This window comes from Primulina huaijiensis, chromosome 18 (assembly GCF_012295235.1).
Source record: "Primulina huaijiensis isolate GDHJ02 chromosome 18, ASM1229523v2, whole genome shotgun sequence".
NCBI classification, from domain to species: domain Eukaryota; kingdom Viridiplantae; phylum Streptophyta; class Magnoliopsida; order Lamiales; family Gesneriaceae; genus Primulina; species Primulina huaijiensis.
In genome coordinates this window covers 9425254-9443854 of record NC_133323.1, presented here as the reverse complement: position 1 = coordinate 9443854, position 18601 = coordinate 9425254, and positions in this window count along the sequence as shown.

The window sequence follows — 18601 nt, the reverse complement described above, 5'->3', positions numbered from 1 at the left end:
TTTAATTATTTATTTGTGAAATCGAAAAATTGTTAGTTTGTTAACTACGAAACTAAATTTACGTATCCAATTGCATCCAAATTTATTAGTACGTTGTTGACCTATATATTATGGTAAAAAAAATTTATATTCATTATCACCCACTGGGGTAATTACGTGTCGTAACCAAATGAAATTAAAGTAATATCGTATCGTGAATAAATAAGTTTTAAGGTAAAAAAGCATATGCAACAACACTTTACACACAGCGTGGGATGATGAGGGAAAATAGGAATGTTGGGCACGTTTCTGATATGTCGAGATTTTTTTTAAAAATATTTATTTAGGGCGAAAAAATTGAAAAATATCAAAACCGAAGTTGATCTATTAACTTGTCAAAATTTGATTTTAACGTGATAACTTTTTTTTTTTGGCCTTTTGTCGTGTTTGACGAGCACAGAAGCCAAAATAAATTAGACGTAAAAAGTTAAATTAAAACAAATTTATTGTACTAAAACCAAATTTTAACAACGGAAAAGACTAAAATCCAAATATGCCAGGTTATAGGATAAATTCAACTACTTAAAGAGAGCATTTTATATTAAAAACAACGTGCTAAACAAATTAATCTCGAGACCTCAAAAGAATGAATTTCACAACCTTTCATGCTTTGAACAACAAAATTGAAAAAAAAAGAAAAGAAAAGAAAAGAAAAGAAAAGAAAAGAAGTGGACTTCCACCAATACGTGCTTTACGACTTCTCGAGGTTATTTGGATATTCATTAAAGAAGGAAAATCGTGAGCGGCATCGGTATTTTGACAAAAAATGATCAAAATTATCAAAGAAGTAAATTTATTGTATTAAAACTGAGATGTGACTGATTAAAGAATAAAAACCAACTTACTGCTTACAAGACCAATTTTATTATTTTTATCCATCGGTGACAAATTTAATTTCTGTAATAAGCAACTTATATCTATGATAGAGTTTTCTCAATAACCGTGTTTCTAAACATAGATTGAGCACTACCTTCAATTATTGAATGATTTTAATATTCTGCTTTCCTCTGATTTGAAGTCTTCTAAACACTACAACCATCTATTGGCGGTGTAATATTTGTTCTTATGAGTGTGTGCTTATGACGTCAAATATTGGTATTTATAGACATTCTTATACAAACAATGAGTAAATGCGGGAGCCTGAAAGTAAAAAAAAAAAAGTGCATGACCTTCTCAAATGTCCAAAGTAGAGACAACACTTGCCGTCCAGAACTGAGACAACTATCGGCTGCTCAATTTTGTTTTCTTATCTTTACAATTTTATACGAGTCATTATATGATTTGTTTACCGAATTCAAATATTTCTTACATTGTCTCACTTGGACCATATCTGACATACACCAAAGGAGAAAACAAAATACATGAATCATGACGATATGTCCTATGAAAGCAAGTATTATATTCTAGGTGTCACAATACATTATGTTTCTCGAATCTGTATAACTTAATGAATAAATCATATGTTTATTCGAGGTACAACATTATTAGTATTTCTCGAATTAATGAATGTCTATAAAATAAATATGAAAACATATCACATTAGAGTTTCATTAATTTATTCTTACAACAAAATTACATAAAGGAGCTAAGTCCCATCTTTTTTGTGCGATCCTTAAATTTAAATGGTGGCATGCCTTTAGTCAAATGGTTTGAAATAATCAATTAAATGCTAATTGTTCGATAACCATTTTATTATCTTTAACATGTTATCATATGAATAAATATTTAATATCGACGTGCTTGCTTCGACTACCACTTTTATTATTTTAGCCATAAAAAAACAACTAAATTGTCACAATATATTCTTAATAACCTAGATATAGAATCAATAATTCTAAGCCTCAAAATGAAACTCTTCAACAATAAACCATATGAAGTTGCCTCAAAACAAGATACGAACTTAGCTTCCATAATGAAAGTATCAGTCAATGTCTGCTTTGCAGTTCTCCAAGATACAGATCTACCAGCTATCATGAAAATATATCTTGAAGTGGATTTGTCTGAATTAATGCAAGCAGCGTAATCTGAATAAGAGTGACCAATTAAATCCAAATTCTCAGTTCTATTAACATAAGCATACTGTATTTGGTCCCTTGAAAGTACCTCATCACTTTCTTTGCAACTTTCCAGTGTTCTAAACGTGGATTACTTTGATATTTTCTCAACATCTCAACAATAAATGAAATATCTGATCTAGTGCAAACCTGAACATATATCAATCTTCTGACAGCAGAAGCATAAGGATGTTTTTCATTTGTTACTGCTCTAGTTTAATTCTTTGGGCATTAGCTAAAATTAAAAATATCACATTTCACTATGAGAACTACATTTGGTGAACAATATTTCATCTTATACCTCTGTAAAATCTTGTTGATATAGGTTTCTTGAGACACACAGAATTCCTTGAATTTTGTCTCTATGTATCTTAATGGCAACGATAAAAGATGCATCATCATTATCCTTCATATCAAAGATTTTAGAGAGGAATTGTTCCACATCATATAACAAACATTTTTCATTGGTTGTAAGTAATATATCATCCACATATAGAACAACGAAACAAATCTTACTCTCATTGACCTTATGGTATATACAACAATTCATGATGTTCTATACGAATGAAGAGATAACATCATGAAATTTCAAATTCCATTTATGTGAAGCTTGTTTCAATCCATATATAGATTTTTAAGCTTGCTTACCAAGTGCTTATCATTACTAGCGGAGAATCATTTAAGTTGTATCATATAAATATCTTCATTTATTTTTCTATCGAGAAAAGTTGTTTTCACATCTACTTATTACAAATCTAAGTCAACACGTGAAACTAATACTATAATAATACAGATTGAATCTTTCTTAGATACAAGAGAAAAATTCTCCTTCTAGTCGATTCTTTCTTGCTAAATGAATCCTTTAACGTGAGTCTTGATTTATATGTATCAATGTCGCCTAATGAGTCTAGTCTTTTTTTGTTTTGAAGACTCATTTACATCCAATGACTTTTATACCATCAAAAAATTGAACAAGATCCCAGACTCTATTAAATGTCACAGAATTAATCTATTCTTTCATAGCATCAAACCGTAGTTCTGACTCATTACAACTCATGACTCTGATGAGTGTGAATAACGACCAATCTATCACTTGAATAAGGGGGTTGTTCATTAATGTGAGCTTTCTCAAAAACTCTCATTGGAATTATCACTCTCACTAATCATGTCATTCTCATGAAATTTTGCATTTTTGATTCCATAATTCTTGTGCTGTGAGATGAACAATAGAATATGTACCTTTTGAATTTTTTGACATACCTAATGAAATATCCACTTATAGTTTTTGCGTCCAATTTATTTTCACGTGGATTGTAAACTTTTATTTTAAAAAGACAACCCCAAGCGCGTATATGTTACAAACTTGGTTTCCAGTCTTTAAGTAATTCAAATGGCGTCTTTGGGACAACATTACTTGGAACTCAGTTTAATATATACACAATTGTATTAAGAGCTCCAGTCCACAAAGATTTAGGAATTTTGGAGCTATTAAACATGCTTCACACCATGTCCAATAATGTTCGATTTCTCTCTCATCTACTCTATTTTGATCCTGAGAACTAAACATAGTATATTGGGTAAAAATCCCATGTTGTTGGAGAAACTTAACAAACGGATCAGGTGCATGTCCATTCTCATTATATCTATCGTAATATTCTCTAACTCTAATGGTCTTTACGATCTTAATTTGTTTTTCACGTTGCTTCTACACTTTAGCCTTAAAAACTTAAAGGCCTTCAAGTGCTTCATTTTTGTTATGAAACAAGTAGATATACATGTATCGTGGGTAATCATCAACGAAGGATATGAAGTATTTCAGACATTGCATGTCGATATCCGGATAACAGATATTTGAATGTATGATATCTAATATTTCAGTACTTCTCTTGGTACCTTTTTAGAATTATTGAGAAAAGCCGTTTTTACATCTACTTTTTGCAAATATAAGTCAAAACGTGCAAATAATGCTAAAATAAACGTGCATTAATGAGATCTTTCTAAAAAACTATCATTCCAATTATTACTCTCACTAATCAAGTCATTCTAAAGAAATTTTGCATTTTTTTATTGTAAACCCGCAAATATTGTAAACTTGTATCATTCTTGTATTTAAAATTGTACTGGGTTTATCCAAGATCTTTTATTTAAGATTATCCAGATTATCTAAAGTTGTGTGAGATAATTAAATCTTTGTGTACAAATATTCATGGAATTCGAAATTTGATGATACGCCTATATTTTGATTTTTGAGATAAATAAATTGGTCAAGATCTAAGAATTTAAATCATGAGATATTGGATGTAAGCATGTGTATTTCGAAAATTGTGGGATATAATTTCAAATTTTCGGAATAAAATACAAGACAAATGTATAAGATTTGAGACAATATTGATACACATATGGATGAAGATAAGAGGAAGATCAAGCAAGAGGATAACGCAATATTAGATTTTTGAAATTTTCATGTACATATATATAATTTTTGAAAATAGTGGTAGGTCAGAAAGATAGATAAAAGTCTATATGATGAGGAAATGATTGCAAGGGAAATTCAAAAGTTTTCCTCCCAGAATTTCAAGAAAATCAAGAGTCATATCTCTGAAGGATAAATGATCAACAAATTCGAAAATACATAGGGGAAAAATTTGAAAATTTAGGGGCATATATTAAGTTGTACTGCATAATGAAATATCTACCTGACATTGAAAAAAATTAAACCTAGGATTCGAATTTCCAGGCCTAGCAAGGGAATATTTTCGAAAAACTGCCCAAAGAGATAGATAAGGAAGGATAAATTATTCTAGATTCAAAAGTTCAAATGTGAAGTTAATACATGATCATAATGCAGTTAGCATTTATAAATAGAAGGAGTCTCCCATTCGAAAATCACACCTGAAAATTACACCAAATTTTCGAAAGTTGCTCTCAAGAATTTAGAGATTTGCTTTCCAAGTTTTTCCGAGTACCGAAGCTTTGCTGCAGTCCAGATCTAAGGAGGATTCAAAAATCCTAGCAATGAAAACTGCTCTTCACATCCAGATCTAAGGTAAGTGGCTTGTTTTAAAATAATTTGCATATGAATTGTTTTGTTTTTGAAAGTTTCTGCTGAGCACAATTCTTCTTCTACCCCTTGTTGTGATACGACTATCTTTTATTTGGCACTGTGAGGACCCAATTGGATATGGGTGAGAAGCTCAATTAAAATATGTTTATAGACCTTACACGGTCGAATTGTTACCGTTATATGGCTTTGCCCCTTAAAAGAGTAAACATTAGGGACTTATATCCTTAAACTATGAAAAGTAGAGGAATCTTAGTGCCTATGCCAAGTTATGCTTACGTTATGTTTATGATATGTGGTACGAAATATGTTATGCATGGTATGAATGTTCGAAAATCATGTATGTTTGATATGTATGTGCTGGAACGACCTTCGCTTACTGAGTAATGACCATATCACTCAACCCTTAATCAACCATCTCAGATAAGTTAGAAGAAGAAATTAAGTAACATGAACAAGACTAGGTTTGGGGCTGGTAGTGGAAGCATGAAGAAGTTTAATTAAGAATACGTTCCTTTAAGTTTAATTTATTTAAAGTTGTAAAATGCTTCCGCATATTTTTACAGTTTTCATAGTCCGTGTAGTGAAGACGATTCTATTTTATGGTATTTTATAAAATAAACTGGTTTTGATTTATACTTTACAACGAGACTTGTTATTTAGCGATTATGTGATCGTTGAACAACGCCGATGTCGACTAATCCTGGGCTCAGGACGTGACATTTAAGTGGCATCAGAACCATCAGGTTCATAATCTAGTCGGGCAAAAGTCCAATGCAATCACATTCAAAACAACCTAACGAGTCATAATCACCATTTTGTTGTGTGGTAGGGGCTGAAAACAAGAAAATCTTCCGTTTATGCCTACAAAATCGCGTTTTTCCGTTTTAGGAAAGTTTAGTAGCCTATAACTTTTCGTAATAAATTCCAAATGCGATTCGGTCAGTTGCTCCGAACTATTCTCATATGCTAATAATCCATATGTTTGTCTACAAATTTTTCAATTTGGTAAATTTTCCAAAAGGTCCAACTCGAGTCATAATTCGGCCCAAAAGGCCTTAGTACTTACTATTTCTATTTTGATTGGACCTATTCTGAGCATTTCATTTTTTTTATTTTTTTCTGATTTCGGGAAATGGATCCATTAGCTCTTTTGCGACCCTGCACTTTTGCACATGCTGTCATCCGTATGAAGCGGCTTGCCCTCGATAACAAAGCCCGTTAGATTAAGTGCCTTAGAGCTCGACTATGTAAGCAAAGGCGAGAAAACAAAACCCTGATCGCATCCAAGGAAGAAATGCAGAAACAACTAAATAAAGAGGTCTATTAGTGTGAAAAACTGAGGGGAGACAACATATCACTGAGGGATGACATAGAAACTAGCAAGTACCGAGAGAAGATATTGCGTAAGGACATAGAATGACACATCACAGAGTTGAATGAAGAAAAACAACAAAATGCAAAGAAAAAGAAGAGGCTAGAGGAAGCCTTTGATGCCATGAATAATCTTTCGGATGTCAGCCATAGCTTGATCAAGCAAACTAGACGCTAAGAAGCCAGAATCAGTAGAATCGGGTTGAGTTTCGGAAATACTATCAGCACGCCCACCAGTTATTAAATGAGGCTGATGCTAGGGAGAATGTCCAACTAATGCAATTAATGGAGAAAATGCAAGAAGAAGAGTCTGATGATGAGGATCCAGAAGAGATGGAGATAGAGCTCATAGAGGCAGCATGAAATGGAGAAATACTGAGTTAGGATGCCCTTGTCCTTCTAGTTTTATCTTATTTGCTAGGAGTTTTCCTTCCCATTGTTGCTACATTCCTTCTTCAATATAAATTTTTTCTCTCATTAGTTTGACTATGTTTCGTTACTTTTAATGAAATCAATAAAGAATGTTTTATTTATTCATTGATTCTGATTTTATTTTATTTAATGCAATATATTCTATGATTTCTACCAATACTAGACGTGCAACAATTCTTAGAAAATTATAAACGGTAGGAAATGGTCGGTAGACCTCCGATACAAAACCGTAACACATGTTATGCGAACAACAATAACTGTAACAATGAAGAAGAGAATAGACCACTGCCAGAGTTCAACTTAACCAAGAGGATTTTATGGACCGATGTTAGCCAGAGATAGCTGAAAAGTATAGAAACCCAGCTGTGAGGACTCTGATTTTCGAAGAAAATCACACAAAAAATAAACCTCCGAAATTTTAGCTCAAGCTTGTCAAATTAAAAGATAAACAATTGGAATTGAAATTTCAGCTCAAGTTGTGTAAAATTCAGCATAGTAGAGCTCGAGAAAATTGCAAGACCGAAGTCGAGTATCTCGAGGATAAAAATCCCTAGCTCATGAACTTGAAACTTTAGCCCAAATAAGCTTCATTCTTATGTCCTAAATAAACCAAAATTGTAGTCAAAGGAAGAGCTAAGAGATTGTACAAATTTAATGTGCAAGAACTGACTTTTGTGTTAACCAAAGTGACTCTTGGTTTTGGATAAAAATTTGACTACTTGGACTACTAGATAGGATTCCACCATTCCTACACCAAAAATCCTAGGAAAAATCGAGCAGAAGCCTTGCCAAAAAAAATTTACTAGCCGACGCAAGGAAGAAGGAAGACTTGTTCCGACCATCCCCTGCAGTTGTCAAGACACGTTCGAATCACTCTCCAGGTGCTGTCGAAGTATCGTTCAAATGTTGTCCAAATAGTGTTCAAAGGTACGGTCTGTGTTAGGCCAAAACTCGTCCAAGCTCGAGCAAGTTCGAACACCGTTTGAGTCAAGTGTAAGTGGGTTTTTGCTATATATATTTCTTCGTAAGTGGCGTTTTGCTATATATATTATTTTGTAAGTGGTCTTTTGTTATATATATTCCTTCGTAAGTGACTTTTTGGATAAATATTATTGACATGCTTGTTTATTGTAAGTATGTCTACTTATTATTTGAAAAATGCTAAGATATATTTTAATTCTCGATCTATATACTATATGTTTATTATGTTCTCGATTTCCTTTGATTTTGCTGATTCCATTCAAAAATGTGATAAGTTTTGTTTAATGAATCTGATTCTATAATACACTATTATGATTCGACTTAGATATGGAACGAAACTTGTAAATACTGTCTGGCTCCCATCAGCGGGTATAAAACTGAGTTCTGTCTAGCCCCTATCAATGGGTATGAAACTGTGTTCTGGCCTAACCCATTAGAGGACTAACATATGAAGGAAAATTTGACCATGGATAACGAGAAGAATAACAATGTTTTGTTTATTCTGATAAGCTATGTTCCACATTTCGATTCTGATTCTGTTCTGATAAGATAAGTCGATGTAATAAGTTTTTAAAATCTGTTTACGATATGTATTTTAAATCTATCTCTATATGTATTTGTAGTAATCGATCGGCCCCCACTTGCTGAGTGTTTCTCAAAACGCTCACCCCTTGCGTCCCTTCCCAGATAATAATAAAGAACAGGTGGAAGAGACTTAAGAAGATAGATTTTGGGGCTGGTGAAGAAATCCAGAGTCACGAGGACCAAGTCCCTAATTTCATGATTATATTTTATTCGTTCTGCATTTCGCAATTTCGTTGTAAGAGAACATCTTCCGCGTTATTCGTATTTCACATGTGTAAAAACCATGTTCTTTTATGAATTAGATTGGTTTTTGACTATTTGCTACGAGGCTTATAGTTTTCATGAAATTGTTAGGCAATCTCAGATGTCATCTACGCCTCGGTCTCGGGACGTGACATTTAAGTGGTATCAGAGCCGTCAAGCTCATAATCCTGCTGGAATTTTGATAGCCAAAATTTGACTGGCAAAAGCTTCAAGACTTCCTATCCAAATCTTTCTGACAAATAAACTCATCTTCCATCGTTTAGATCTCCAAATTCGATATATTGCCAATTGTAAGTATATTTGAATGATTTATATCTTCGCATAAAAATCTCAAAACTCGATCTCATCAATTATTCCACACTTTCAATCTATGCGAAAATTTCTTAACTTGTTCTTTTTAGAAAATCCCATGAAAATATTTTGTTTGATTCAAAATTTTTACAAATATAGTAACTTTGATTTTTGTCATTATTCTGAGCCTTGTCTAAGAGTTGGTCATCCTTTGTACTCATGCTCAAGCCGACCTTCTCGTGCATCAGCTTACCATTAACAACCAAACCTGAGAGATTGCAACCCTAATGGCCCGACTCGCTAGAGTGAAACAAGAGAAACAAGAATTCATAAAATTTAAGGGCCTGCTTCAAACTGATGTACAACGTCTCACAATTTAGACAATAAACAAATCAGACCAAGTGCCTCTACTTTGGGATCTCTAGTCTTATAAGAAGAAGGGTGAAAGTACAAAATTGTGTATCGATCTACAAAAAACACAATACGATCATAATCAATAACAAATGTCATCTTTCAAGAATAGATTACCTTTTTGATCAGTTAAAATGAGCTAAAATCTTTTCAAAGCTCGATCTAAGGTCAGACTACCACAACTGAAGGTTAATGCAAACGATATTCCTAAAACAACCTCAAAACAAGGTATGGACACTATACTCGAACAACATTCATAGACCTCATGAACATAGTGTTCAAGAAATTCCTCAACAAGTTTGTAGTAGTATTTATTGATGACATTCTTTCATAATAAATAAGTGAATAATACCGCAAAGAACATCTTCGCCTTACTCTACAGATGTTCAGAGAAAAATAACTATACACTGAATTCAAGTAATGTGAATTTTGGCTAAAAAGCGTCACATTCTTGGGTCATATAATCTCTGAAATGGGCATATAAGTGGATCACAAGAAGGTGGAGGCAATCATGGACTGGCCTTGATCGAAAACTGGTAACAAATTCGAAGCTTTCTGGGATTAGTTGGCTATTATAAAAATTTTTTGAAAGATTTTCTTCAGCTCACCAAGCTCACTCAGAAGAACTCTAAATTCAGTTAGAGTGAAGAATGTGATATGAATTTTTAGATACTAAAAAAGAAACTCGTTTCTACGCCAGAATTATTACATCCCATAGAAGGCTGGAATTTCACAAGTCACAATGACACATCAAAGAGAAGATTGTTATGTTCTCATTCAAGAAGGACAAGTAATTGCCTATGAATCGAGGCACTTAAAACCATGTGAGAAAAAAATTACTCAACACATGATCTTGAATTAGCTGCAATTGTATTTGTGCCAAATATCCAGATGAACTACTTCTTTGGTGCCAAATGTGAGAAATTTATCGATCAGCGAAGCCTCAAATATCATTGACACAAAAAAAATTAAACATGAGCAAAAGACAGTGGATCGAGCTATTGAAATATTATGACCTAAGGCTAACAAGATAGCTGATGCGCTAAGTAAAAGGCCTACATAGTGTCACAACAAGCATTTTGTACAATAGAGACCCAAAGTTCTTTCCGATTTCAGAAATGTTTTCAGGAAGCCATGGGCACCAAGATCACTCTCATCACGGCTTGTCAATCCCAAACTGGTGGCCAAACTAAAAATAAAAATACGAACTCTTGAATATATTCTTAGGGCATGTGCCATAGACTTCAGAGGAAATTGAAGTAAAGACCCCCTAGATTGAATTTTCCGATAACAATAATTATCGTGGAAGTATTGAAATCAGAGAAAATGCTATCACGGTACTTGAACTGTTCAAGTAACTGTTCATAAAGTAGCTATCGTCTGGGATAAACTCAAGGCAGCACAAGATCGACGAAAGAGCTGCTCTAAGTTGAAATGAAGACCGTTAGAGTTCGAAGTCGGTGAAAAGACTTATGTCAATGTTTCACCTATGAAGGGAGTAGTCCGCTTCAGCAAATTCGGAAAATTAAATCAAATATATGTCAGACCCTTCAAAATTCTTGGAGAAGTCAGAATCATAGCTTATCGACTAGCCTTGCCACCGGACATGCAAGAGTCCGCAACGTCTTTCACATTTCACAGCTAAGAAGATACATCCCCGACCCGAATCATATTCTTGAAGTCACACCATTGCTAATAGACAGGAACCTAAATGAGGAACTAAAATGTGAAGAGGTCCATATCTATATAGTGGACAACAATGACCAAGTACTAAGACATCGGACTATGTCATACGTCAAAATACAATGGTCTATCAATACCGAACGAGAAGCAACATGGGAGCAAGAAGCGAATAAGCGTACCCAATACCCGTACCTTTTGGAAGATCAAGCAAACGCAAGTTTCGAGGACGAAACTTTCATTAAATAGGGTGGGATGTGAGGACTCGGATTTTTGAAGCAAATCACACAAACTATAAACCTCGGAAATTTTAGCTCAAGCTTGTCAAATTAAAAGATCAACAATTAGATTGAAATTTCAGCTCAAGGTGTGTAAAATTCAGCATAGTAGAGCTCGAGAAAACCGCAAGACCGAAGTCGAGTATCTCGAGGATAAAAACCCCTAGTTCATGAACTTTAAACTATAGCTCAAATAAGCTTCATTCTTATGTCCTAAATAAACCAAAATTGTAGCCAGAGGAAGAGCTAAGAGATTGGACAAATTTAATGTGCAAAAAATGACATTTGAGTTAACCAAAGTGACTCTTGGTTTTGGATAAAACTTTGCCTACTTGGGAACAAGAATTCAGCCATGACCAACCCTTGGAGTGCCACATTTCAGCTTATAAATACTAGATAGGATTCCACCATTGCTACACAAAAAAACCTAGGAAAAAACGAGCACAAGCCTTGCAAAAGGAAATTATCGGCCAACGCAAGGAAGAAGGAAGAGTTGTTCCGACCATCCCATGCAGTTGTCAAGACACATTCGAATCGTTGTTCAGGTGCTGTTCAAGTATTGTTCAAAATTTGTCCAAATAGTGTTCAAAGGTACGGTCTGTGTTCGGCCAAACCTCGTCCAAGCTCGAGCAAGTTCGAACACCGTTTGAGTCAAGTGTAAGTGGGCTTTTGATTTTGCTATATATATTTCTTCATAAGTGGCCTTTTGCTATATATATATTTTTGTAAGTGAGCTTTTACTATATATATTTCTTCGTAAGTGGGTTTTTGGATAAATATTATTGACATGCTTGTTTATTGTAAGTATGTCTGCTTATTGTTTGAAAGATGCTACGATATATTTTAAATCTCAATCGATGTACTATATGTTTATTCTGTTCTCAATTTCCTTTGACTAGGCTGATTCCATTCAAAATTTTTATAAGTTCTGCCTGATGAATCTGATTGTATATTACACTGTTATGATTCAAGTTAAATATGGAACGAAGATTGTAAATTCTGTCTGACCCCCATCAGTGGATATAAAACCGTGTTCTGTCTGGCCCCTATCAGTGGGTATAAAACTGTGTTATGGCCTCACCCATTAGAGTACTAACATATGAGAGACAATTTGACCATAGATAACGAGATGAATAACATTGTGTCGTTTGTTCTGATTTGATCTATTCTGATTTATTCTGATAAGCTATGTTCCACATTTCGATTCTGATTCTGTTCTGATATGACAAGTCGATATAATAAGTTTTGAAAATTTGTTTACGATATGTATTCTAAATCTATCTTTATATGTATTTATGGTAATTGATCGGCCCTGATCACTTTCTGAGTGTTTCCCAAAAATTTCACCCCCTTACGTCCCTTCCTAGATAATAATGAAGAACAGGTGGAAGAAACTGAACAAGATCAATTTTGGAACTAGTGAAGAAATCATCCAGAGTCACGAGGACTATGTCCCTGATTTCTTGATTATATTTTTTTCCATCCGCATTTCTCAATTTCTTTGTAAGAACAACTTCCGCAATATTCGTATTTCACATATGTAAAAACAATGTTCTTTTATGAATTAGACTGGTTTTTTGGATATTTGCTACGAGGCTTATTGTTTTCATGAAATTTTTAAACAATGACGGATCTTATCTACACATCGGTCTCGGGACGTGACATTAGCTACGACTACAAGAGATTCCCGAGGCACTTAAAGTGGATGTGATAGTGTCTTTCTTAGAAGACAAAGCAGGTAAGTGGTGGGAAGTAATCTCGCCAGCCATGACAGCTACTGGACCAATCACATGACAGCACTTCCGAGATGCATTCCTAAAGCACTACTACCCAACAAAGGTCGGATTGCAGAAATTGAGTGAGTTTGAAAACTTTACTCAAACCCTAGACATGTCAATGGTGGAATACCTCCAAGTTCAATGCCCATGGGATATATGCCCTGCGATCATGGCAGATGAAGTCTTGAAGTTACAACGTTTCAAGAAGTTATTGAACAACCAAATCCAATCAGCTTTAGCAGTCTACCATCTTGGAAATTTTGCAGATTTGATGGGCGCAACTATTCGAGCTGAAACCGACATCCTCCGGAGATAGGGGAAACAAGAACAAACTGTTAGAGTAGATGTCCTGCAAGCCAACGGTTGGCTAGGGAATTTATTAATTCAACTGTAATAAACAATCTTTATTTTAATATAATTTAAATTTTCATGGTTTGTTATTTTTTTATTTGTATACCCATGTGAACAACATAGTTAGAGACCTTGATTATACTTTAATACAAATGAATCGTAATTCGATGTTGAAACTCATTTGTAAACATTGTATAATCTAAATTCATTCCTAGTCGATTCAGCCGTCTAAATCATGGATAATGGTCGCTTGAGCTCGAGACTAGCATCTGCGATGCGTTTCTTGGTAAGGGCATAGAGATGTCCAAACATGCAGATGGGTAGTCGTATGATGATTATACCGAACAACCCTCCCTTGGACTTTCCAAGTGGTTATCATTCATCGAGAGGATAAGTCCGTGGTTATGATTGTACACCATTAGTCTGTACGACCCGGGACAACACTGAGGCTCTATATGTTAGGGCTGTGCTTTGACTCGTTTACTGGCTCCAAGAGAGTCATCAGGTGGTGAGATTGGGTACAGTTGTGAGACATATAGGAGCCAGTGCATTGTAGTCGGGGATTCACCGCTCACCTACAGGTGTGGATATCCTATGTGATCTGATAAAATAATAGTGTGTGAAATCTCTGGCCAAAGTATGAGATGTACGTTGGGGAAGGAGTTCTCCAGTATTACATGCGATGCCACTATTTATATGTGTCACATAGTTATCAAATTATTATGCAATCCTCGATGAACCAATGGTTGCGGATTCGATCGAGATTTATGAAATGAAGGGACTGTACTGTACGTTAATCATAATCGGCTGGTTCTTGCAGGTACTATCAGTGATACCTAGGGAATCATTGGGCGATGCTACTAGATGCTCTTACCATGGTTCGATGGGTTTAATCAGAAATATGATTTCTGACATTCTCATGATCAATTGTTGATACATAGAATGGGGCAAATAAGGGTAAGCCCGAATAAAGGATTATGTCATTAATCACAAAGAGTTGTGAACCCACGACTAGTTGTATCCCTGAACCATTGAGGGTCACACAAGCACTGAATCGTTTGTTACCCGTTGAGAGAATAAATTTAAAGAGTTGAATTTATATTATGATATAGTAAATTCAAGGAGTTGAATTTATGATAATTATATTTTGAGAAAATAAATTCAAGGAGTTGAATTTATGAGATAGTAAATTCAAGAAGTTGAATTTATGAAATTTGGAGATAATAAATTCAAGGAGTTGAATTTATAAAATTTGAGAATTTATTTTATTAAACTCAAAAGTTAAGTTTATTAAATATTAAATTTTGAAGGTGATAAATTCAAGAAGTTGAATTTATAATTTAAATATTAAATTCAAATGTTGAATTTATAATGGATTTAAATTAAATGTAATAGGTATATGTATAAGGGATTGTAGGAGTGCAAGACCAACATACATATTATTAAGGTTCATAATTCGACTTTAAAATATGAATTAATTAATTAAACTAGTTGGACTAGAATAATTAATTGATTAAGCCCATTAAGTGTTTAATTTAATTAATGGGCCCTAAGCTTATATATATGTGAATTAGGCTTAGGGTTAAACACAATTCATTTACAATTTTTTGAAGAGAAAAAAACCCTAGCCTCCAAGAGGACTTTTTTTTCGAAAATTCCTTCCCTTTCCTTCTCCAAAATTTCGGCCATCACCTTGATTAACTTCAAGGATTTTTGAGCCGTCTCTTGTATTAATTAATCTCTACGCAAAACTTCTTTCAAATATTCTATTGCTATTTGGAAGAGGAACAAACGATCTAGTCGTAGACCTGATAAGAGGATTAAAGAAAGGAGATTGGAAGAAAGTTCGTAGGGATTTACAACAAGAGCAATATCCGCCTATACCGGATTAGTTGGAGCCAAGTGATTTAATTCATTAAAGGTATTATTCTAACACCCTATGAATGTTTAATTAAAAACCATACGAGTGTCCAAATATATCTTGAATGTCAAAATCTAAAATTTTTAAAACTTTCGTTGCATTTTGGCACGAGAAAATCAAGATTCAACAGTGGTATCAGAGCCAGGATCTCTATATCGTATGGTTTTAAATCATATTGAATAATTTATTTCAAACCACAAAAGAAAATTTTTCAGAAAATTGATGCACCATAAAAATTTATTTTTCCAGAAATTAAAAAAAAATAGGATCTGCCGGAACTGTTCCGGGCAGACCGCACGCGCACAGGGCCCTGCGCGGCTGCGCGTGCTGTGCGTAGCGCGCTGCGCAGGTTGCAAATCATCCTCATGCTTTGGGCGCCCTACGCGCACAGGGCCCCTACTACTACCCGAAACGTTCGGGCAGTGGGGCGGGCAGCGCAGGCGGCTACCTGGGAGTGTCTCGGGAACCATGCTGGATGATGTGCTTGAATTGTTTGGGCCTAAGGTGCAATTTTCAATTTTTTCAAATTTATGGGCAAAATTGATATTTTTGAAAATTGGTTCAATTTTTCTTTTGGAAAATTAATTTTTGGAAAATTAATAATTTTCTTGTAAAATAAATAATTAGAATATGATTTTAATTATTTATGGTAAAAATGAGTTTTACAAGAAATCAATTATTATTGATTTAATTGAAAATTAAATAAAAGTGTTTATTTAATTTATTAAATATTTTAATAATTGTGGTGGTTAGTGATAAAATGATTAGATATATGATTTAACAGTTAATTAAATTTGTTTTATTAATTGATGTTAATATTTGATATTAAATGCATGAAGGACGATTGAGAGCCTTGACCAATGTGTTATGTGTATGTTAGGATATTTTACTGTTTTATTCATTTTGTTAATATTTGATATTATTAAAGTGGGTCTGGTTTAGGGCCTGTTCCCATCCCTATGAGATGTATCCTTTATGTGCCATGACTATTTAAATGTAATTATTATAAATAGTGGGAGATCAAGATTAGAAGATGGTGGGCCCGATGAGCAAGATGAAGACATGTAAAATATTGGAAGCCCTTGTAATAGTTGCATTTACATCCCTGCATTTACCTAAGTTTTGGACCTGAATCCATGTATGGCTCACATGGATCTAATAGTGTTGGCGATCAATCATCCTTATTTATTATTGAATATCATATTATGATATATATGCGATATATAGTAGTATGCATGTATGTATATTATTAGATAATATAGTTGTATGAATCCGAAAAACATACAAACGATTTTAAATTAAAATGATGAGACAATTTTAAAATTAAAATCCCTCATTTTGAATATGATTCAAAATTTATATCAAACCGTTAAAGTAAAAATTAAAAGAGTTTAATTTTTCCTTGGCTTCCATCAACCGTGGTTGCATGTTGATCACTATCCGCGTACAGTGTCTGGCTCATATTATTGGGGAGGCATGGACGCCGAAAAGCTATGACTTCCACTGGACATATGATGTGAATTGAGTGGAACTCTCATGACTTTGGCTCATATTATTGGGAGAACTCCTGGCGACCGTCTACTACAATTCAATATTGATGGGTCGGTTTGACACACGAAAATAAACGGCGTCATATTATTGTGTCCTTATTAAACGTGAGGCAAAACACGCGGAGGTTGCATAGGGATGAAATTGGATTCTACCTTTTAGAAATTATAATTGGCTGATATTATTCAGGATTATAATTGGATGTTGGACTCTACGTGCTCACTAAAGAAATACGATTTTTCTTTTTCATTAGAGGGTGGTGGAAATGTCAAAATAGTGGGAGGGAATTTATAAAATAAAAATCCATATTTTATATCTTAAAATTATTTTAAAATAATCAGCAACTATTATTCTGTTTCCATATCAGTATATTTTTGATTTCGTTACGTAATACATTTCTGTTATTAACAAGCTAACCGAATCTAATTTTCAAGACTGGTTGGGAAATTGTTCTGAATGCGAAGAAAGTGGCATACACTCTAATGTCAGTCCTGATGAACTGACAAATCATGCAAGATGGTAGGACCATAGTATGCAAGCTAAAGTGTAACATGCTCGCTTCTATGTCAATTGAACTGTAAGGACAGTTTGAGTGTCGCTGACATTCGAATACATGTGCAAGAGTTGCATGGTGCATGAAACTCATACAATTATGCACACCACTTTCAAGCTCATGACTACATGTATGCAAGATGGGGCTTTGGCCCATGAGCGTGGTGTACATATGGCTGGGCTTATTGAGAATGTGGTGGGCTGGGAATATGTGATTCCTAACGAGTTACTTGATGACATCAATTTGTTGTCTTTCTCTTTCTCATTTGACGGGGTTATGGTGAACTTCAATTTGAATAAGATAGATGATAGCCTTGAAAAGCTAGTCAATACGCTTATAACTTATGAGATCACCATAAAACAGGAAATTGTTGTTTTTCTAATGGGCCGCTCTCGTCAGACGAAAAATGGCCCACAAGGTAAAGGAAAGAAATGTTATGTCCCTCACAAGAAAGACAAACCCAATAAGAGGCAAACTCTGAAGGACACTTAAAAGGCCTTCAAAGCCCGATAAGTCAGAACATATTTATTTCATTGCAAGAAGTCTGGACATAAGAAATTATATACGTCAGAAATGTTCTGAAAATGATAAGTGAATGTCCAAGTAAACATGATTTCAACAACAAACAAAAGAAAGTTAAATGATCCAAATCCCGCACAAATATGGCACGCTAGACTAGGTCACATTTCCCAAAGAAGGATGCACAAACTAGTGGGAGAAGGAATGTTTGACTTGTCATACATAAATTATCTGCTTTTTTGTGAGTCCTGTCTAAAAAGAAAAATGACTAAGACTCCATTCAATGGAAACGTAAAACGTGCACATGGTCTATTGGATTTGATCCACACGCACGTTTGTGGCCCGTTAAGTGTTAGCACAAAATTTGGGCATTCCTACTTCATTACCTTTACTGATTACCATTCGAGATATGGGTATGTTTATTTGATGAAACACAAATCTGAAGCATTTGAAAAGTTAAAGAATTCATATCTAAAGTAGA